We start from the raw sequence: 7159 nt of genomic DNA, 5'->3' as shown, positions 1-7159 counted from the left end.
TATCTTCATTTACTTTATTTGTCATTTAACACTGCTTCTCATCTTCTACCCCATTACAATCTCTATGCCATAATAGAATACTTCCCTGGCAGTTCTTGAGAAGACGACCCAAAGGTTTGAATTACTCGGTTTTATCATTTATTAGGGGTTTGTTAATCTTGTGACATACCTAAAAGTTTGTACGAAGGGATTTCTGTCGGTTTAAGAGACTATATCTACATACGCGACTGTTTTTATGAACTTCTTTACTGGCAAAAACCCCAACGTCAGTCTAGCAATTAATTGGAAGGCGTTTAATAAGTGATTCTGCTAACCCATTTTGTTGTGTGAACATAAGCTACTGGATGTTCAACACTTATTTCATTAGCCATACCAATAAGCATCAAAGGCTTGGGAAGTAAATTCACGACAGCATTAGTCAAGACGAATTGCTTTGATTGGATTTTCTGGAAAATTGTGCTTTTGATCGAATAATTTGAGGCCATAATCTCGCAAACGCCAGTTGCGGAAGAATAGAACATGTGACCATCTCAAGATCGTCTATCAGACTATAAATATCTAAAGATCACATGGTGGATGAATAGTCACATATATCATTGAATCCTTTCTGGAATTTAGGGACTAAATCTAATTTTACTGGTGATGGCTTAAATTAACTTTTCCTAGAACATGCAGCACACAAAATTCATAGATTTAGAATCTTCTGGTTTTAGTGAATGACCATGGAGTTTTCATAATTCTCTGCATCATAGTTGTCCGGATGACCAATCGGTCTGCCAAGTTATAATTCATTTGGGCTAGCAAACTTCTGGTTTACAGTGGCATGTGATTCAATTGCACTAATCTTGGTATAATATAACCCAGATAAAAGTGAGGGTAACTTTTCTAGTATAACTTTTTTATTTAAATCATGAGTTGTGATACATAAATACTCATGACTTCCCTCATTCATAGTCTCAATATGATATCCATTTCGGTGAATATCTTTGAAACTTAACAAGTTCCTCAGTGTAAGACCCGGTTAATTAACGACTAATTAACCCATAAATGAGAATTTAATTCTAGAAAGCCAAAAACGTGATTTTTATGGCTAAATGTGATAGAGGAGATTGAGACGAGAATTTCGGTACCAATTTTATAGAAATCAGACCAAGATTGGATCGAACGAGCCAAACCGGACCAACCGGACCCAAAGTGGGCCCTTGACCCAACTAAACTAAACCAAAACCCTAGTTTTCAGCACTCTCTCTCCTCACTTATCACTCAAACATGCTGAAATGGAGTAAGGGAGGGGAAGAACACTCTCTCAAACTTCTATATCTCACTTGATCTTCAAACTACCATAACTTTTGATCTAGAGCTCCGATTGCCGCACCATTTACGGCCACACGTTCACCGCGGAGAGCTCTACAAAACCTATACAACCAATCTTGAGGTAAGCCATGTTTTGCTCTTTGAAATTCCAACCTTTACTTTCGAGTTTCATGAGCAAAATGTTGAGATTTTGGGCTCTTTGATGTTATAGGACCTAACTCTCTTGAAGGAGAAGGTTAATCTTGTCTCCTTGGACCTTGGGTATGGTAAGATTCTCAACCCTAGTGTAATTTGTTGTTCTATGATGTTTTGGTATTGAGATGTTGTGTATGGGTATGATGATTGTGGCTTAGGTTGTGTATACGTGAAAATTAGAGCTTGATTGGTGATTTTGGAAAGCTTGGAAGAGGGTTTTGTGTGATAAAATCAGTTCTTGGAGGTGTTGAGACCTAGAGGACTTGTGGACAAGTAATTTGGAAGTGCTCCGGTTGAGTTTGGGAAATCGGCTAAGGTATGGTCTCGGTTTCTCGTATCTAATATGTAATGTGGTAGGAAATACTTAGGCTAGATGGCCCTAAGATAGGCATTGAATTGTTGATATTGTCGAATGGTTGAGATATATGATGTGGTCATATATGTGATGATGATTATTAATGCATTGATGGTATGATGTATGAGAAATATGCATGTTGTGATATATGCTTGATAATTGATTAAGGTTGAATTGTGAGTGGTACCATGTTGATGGTGAGTATGATGATGATTATGTATAATGATGGTTGATTGGAAATAGTATTATTGGAAATTGGGATGAAGGAAGGATGTATGACATGATATTGTGTTTGTCCTTTAGCCACTTGATTGAGAAGTGTTAAAATGGTTGGATGGTGGTTTTGGAATTTTGGTAAAGTGTCAATGTGTGAGTTGAGGATGGCTTGATGTTGATTTTGGTACATTTTGATTGATTTCAAAAAGGGTTGAAATTGGCATGTTTTGGGTTGATTTTGAAAAGAGTTGAAAATGGTTTGTTTTGAAAATGGCACCTTGTGGTTTTTATGAAAATATGTTTTTGGGCATGTTTTGACAGGACATAACTTGGACTACATTTCCCCGTTTTGTACCAAACTTATTTAGAAATGAAATGGATCCGGATGTCCATGCCGTTCGAGAACGGGCGAAAAGCGATTTAAAACGAGAAAGTTATGTCCATCGGAAGATTGGGGGTTGAATCTGTGAATTCTGCAGCTTTTAACTTAGAAAATTTTTAGCAGAATGACCCCCGCGCGTAGGCGCACTTGGCGCGTACGCGCCGTTCTTCGAGAAAGCACCATCTACGCGTGCGCGTGGTGTGCGCGAGCGCGCCGATGCGCTGCACCAAGTGCCCAGCCATTTTCCAGAGAGTTGTGCCAGAGTTGTGCCAGTTTTGTGCCTGGGGCGCAAGAGCACCACGCGTACGCGTGGCTGACGCTTGCGCGCCGTTTGGCTATTTTTCAACCCGCGCGTGCCGCGCGTCGATGAGGTTTGTGGCCATCCACGCGTGCGCGTGGAGTGCGCGTACGCGTGGCCCTATTTTCATCCCAAAGTTGATTTTTGAGTTTTAAAAGCCAAATTTCATACTTCTAAGCCTCCGATCTCACCATTTATGTCTTAAATCATTATGATATGCCTAGCAATGAGACAGAAGCTAGTGAATGTGGTACTTGCGAGTGAAGCAAGAAAAAATGAATGATCAATGAGGATCAAGATGATTATGTGAGATGCAGAGGATGGCGTGGAAGTGCTTGTTATGCCTGGGCCGAAGGGCCTAATTGTTAATGAATTGGCTGGTTATGGATTTAACCGTGAGTCGGATGGCTGGATTATTGCCGTGTTACGCGGAGCCATGATTTGGCTAAGTATAAATGCATATATCTGTGAATGAATGTGAATGTTTGCACTTCCACTATCGGAGATGAGGGTTTCCCTGGAGGAAGCAGTGGCTAGCCACCACGTGCTCCAGGTTGAGACTCGAACTCTTTTGACCCTATGTCGTCAGGGTGCCGGGCACTGTGAAAGCCCCAGAGGAGCTCACCCCCATAAATATTCACCAATGAGGGTGATGGATATGGATCATGATTATGATCAAATTTATATTGAGTATAACTCGAGTTAGGGAGACACGATAGAGGGACAGTCCAATGGTTAGCTACCAAGACTTGTCGGGTTGGCTCTATAACCGACAGATGATATCATCAGCCACTAGGGACAGGCATTCATCATATGCATACTATATGAATTATTTGAGATTGCCTATTTGACTATATATTACTTGCTAACTGTCTAAATGCCTTATCTGTTCCTAATTGTAAATCTTTTGTCTGATATAACTATGTTTGCTATATATTACTCCTGCTGGTGGTTGAGAGGTCTGAAGGAATTGGAAAGGAAAGTATTAGTTAGACTGAAGGATCTTTAGTCAGTTGTCACTTACGGTTTAGCTTGCTTATAAGCTTTGATATTATTTGGAGGAAGTTCTAGGATTGCCTTCGGCTTTCCTCTATTATTATGTATTATATATGTGGAAGCTGTTACCATGCTGGGGACCTCTGGTTCTCACCCATGCGGATTTTATGGTTTTCAAATGCAGGACGCGAGGCTTCTCGTTGAGGCATGCTGGAGACTTCTGGATTAGCGAAGATCCTTTGTTCTTGGGACTCTGTCTTGGTTTATATGTTTTGCTTAGATACTTTTATCTCCATTACATAATACAAACTGTAATGACTCCTCTTATAGGAGATTTTGGAGAATAGGTTCTCTGTTTTTATGTCCCTTTGGGGTTTTTCTTATTTTATTATATGTATATATTGCTATGCTCGGACCGGTTATCTTCGCAACCGAATTTTGAGTTTTGATATTCCCGTTTTTGACACCCTTTCGTTATATTATATCTCGCTTTGGTTATTCTTGTTCGCTACGTTATCGATCGGAGTGTTGCCTTTTCGAGTTACGATTTTTGTTTACCCCTTTTTCTTCAAAGGCTCCTAGTTATAAGCATCATTCATACTACTATTCGTACTAAATTTTTTTATTTTAGAGGTCGTAATACCTTGCCATCTCTGAATTATGACTTAAGCATAAGACTCCGTATGGTAGGGTGTTACACTCAGAGACTTGGTAGATAATAGTGCATTGTTTATTATAAATTTTGTTCCTCCAGGAAACAAAATTATAGCTCTTCCAGAGCCTTCTATCACATTGTCTGAGCCAATAATAGTATTAACACATTCTTCTTTTGGTACCAGATGGGTAAAATATATATCACTTTTGAGAATAGTGTGCGAACTTGCACTATCCGCAAGGCATACCACATCTTCATTATATATCCTTGCCATTTTCTTCAAAGACAAATAATCATAAAATGAGTAGTATGCACAGTTAAATTGAATACTTGATCGAAATTATTTTTTGTAAGAAATACAGTACATAAAAATAATGTCATATACTAAAACTTTGTTTTTTAAACATGACACATTTAATGATTTCAAAAATATAAACATTAATATTTCATTATTTATATACATCACATTTGAAACTTAAATACACAGAAAATAAAACTTAACAATAAGTTCTTTACATTATTTATTTGCATGGATACTTAACAATCTCACATATTAAACTATTCCATCATTGATCAAATGACCAATATTTCCTTCAGGATCTTCAAAGAAATCAGATACATCATAATGAGTGGTGGAATTTTTAGCATCATTTGAAACAAAATTTGTTTCCTTTCCTTTGTCATCCTTTTTCAAAGATGCCTGGTAAAGATCGACTAGGTGCCTTGGGGTACGACAGGTATGTGACCAATGACCCTTTCCACCACAACGGAAACACTTATCATCTGTTGATTTATTTTGCCCAATATTTCTTTCTTTATCCCACTTCTGGTGAGATCCTCTCTTTTGAACATAATTCCTTTTCCTTCCATAATTTTTCTTGTTATTAAAAGATTGCCATTTACCTCTTCTGGGGTAATTTGCCGCATTTATTTCAGGAAATGGGGCGGCGCCAGCTGGGCGCGCTTCATGATTTTTCAAGAGCAACTCATTGTTGCGTTCAACAACAAGAAGGCAAGAAATTAACTTGGAATATTTTTTAAATCCTTTTTCTCGATACTGCTGCTGCAGGAGCACATTCGAGGCATGGAAGGTTGAGAAAGTTTTCTCCAACATATCATGATCAGTTATCTTTTCCCCACATAATTTCATTCGTGAGGTGATTCGAAACATTGCAAAATTATATTCATTTATGGATTTAAAATCCTGTAGACGCAAGTACGTCCATTCATATCGGGCTTGAGGAAGTATCACCGTTTTTTTATGATTATACCTTTCTTCAAGGTCTTTTCCAAAGATCTGTAGATCTTTTAATGTGAGATATTCATTTTTCAATCCTTCGTCAAGATGACGACGAAGAAAAATTATGGCCTTGGCTTTATTCTTCTGGAATGCATTATTTTCAGCCTTAATGGTATCTCCAAGATCCATTGAATCAAGATGGATTTCAGCATCTAATATCCATGATAAATAATGGTTTCCAGAAATATCAAGAGCATTGAATTCAAGATGAGAGAGCTTCGACATAATGAAAATTTGTTACCTGAGTCTTCCTAAATTTTGATCAGAGTCTCATGCTGATAACGTGTTGTAAAATAAATAAAAGATATACTACATATAAAATAGAGATGTGTAAATAGAAGACTCTAGTATTAATATAATTAGCTCAATAAAATTATTCTTATTTATATGCAGTAATAAAAGAAAGAGAGAGAAAACTATTAGTAGTGACTCAAGAGAGAAAATAGTGTTTTATTATTTCTGTGTATATTCCTTTGCCTCAGTACATGTATTTATAGGCACATAAAGTTTACGTTTCAAACTTCTTCATTCTAAGAATTTATTTCCTTCAACATAGGAAAAATGTGTTTCTCAGTTCTCATGAATGGACATCCATCATTCTATCTATCCATGTCACAACATAAGCTATTGTTTAAATTTAAACAATATTTTTTTCTATGTATCAATTATTTCTAGATATCTATATGTATAAACATTTTATTAACATTATTTTGAGAAAATTTCTTAGAAATATGAGGTTATACATTTAGATATATAAACTATAACGTATTAAAATTTTAAAATAAAAATAAATTTCATTTTAGAACGTAGAATAATAATTTTTCATTTTTCCCTTTTGGGAATATTGTCAAACACCCATCTACTAAAATTAATATTCATTTCAAGATGTCTCTTTTAAAAATAATTTTTTAGATTCAAATTTGTAATTTTTATAATTAATTTTATTTACTAATATAGAAATTCAAAATTTAAATTTAATTATAAAAGACTAATATATGAAAAAAATATTTAAATGAATTAAAGTAATTTTTTAATTTCAAAACAAATAAAAACATCTTTAATTACATGAATCCATTTTCTTTTGTTAGGACACAGATCATTCAAAATTTTGGTAATTTGTTAGACTATTTTTTATTCCTCTATTTTACACTATATTTATTTTCACTCCTTTTTTCATACCATATTTAAATGTTACTATAAAAAATATTAATGAATATAATAAAATAATTATTCAATAAATTTTTATAATACTTACTAATATGTTTATTGTACTTATTAATAATTTATAGTATAAAAAAAATATGATATAAAAAAAAAAAAATATTGTGTATGTTAAAAGTATAATAAAAGTATTAACGAGTTCTATAAAAATTTATTAATAAGTATTTATAATTTAAATATAAATATTTTTTATAGTTTTACAAGAATAATATATTAATTGCTTAATA

Source organism: Arachis hypogaea, chromosome 11 (genome assembly GCF_003086295.3).
Source record: "Arachis hypogaea cultivar Tifrunner chromosome 11, arahy.Tifrunner.gnm2.J5K5, whole genome shotgun sequence".
NCBI classification, from domain to species: domain Eukaryota; kingdom Viridiplantae; phylum Streptophyta; class Magnoliopsida; order Fabales; family Fabaceae; genus Arachis; species Arachis hypogaea.
The sequence above is the reverse complement of the archived record's forward strand: the minus strand, read 5'-3'. Positions refer to the sequence as shown.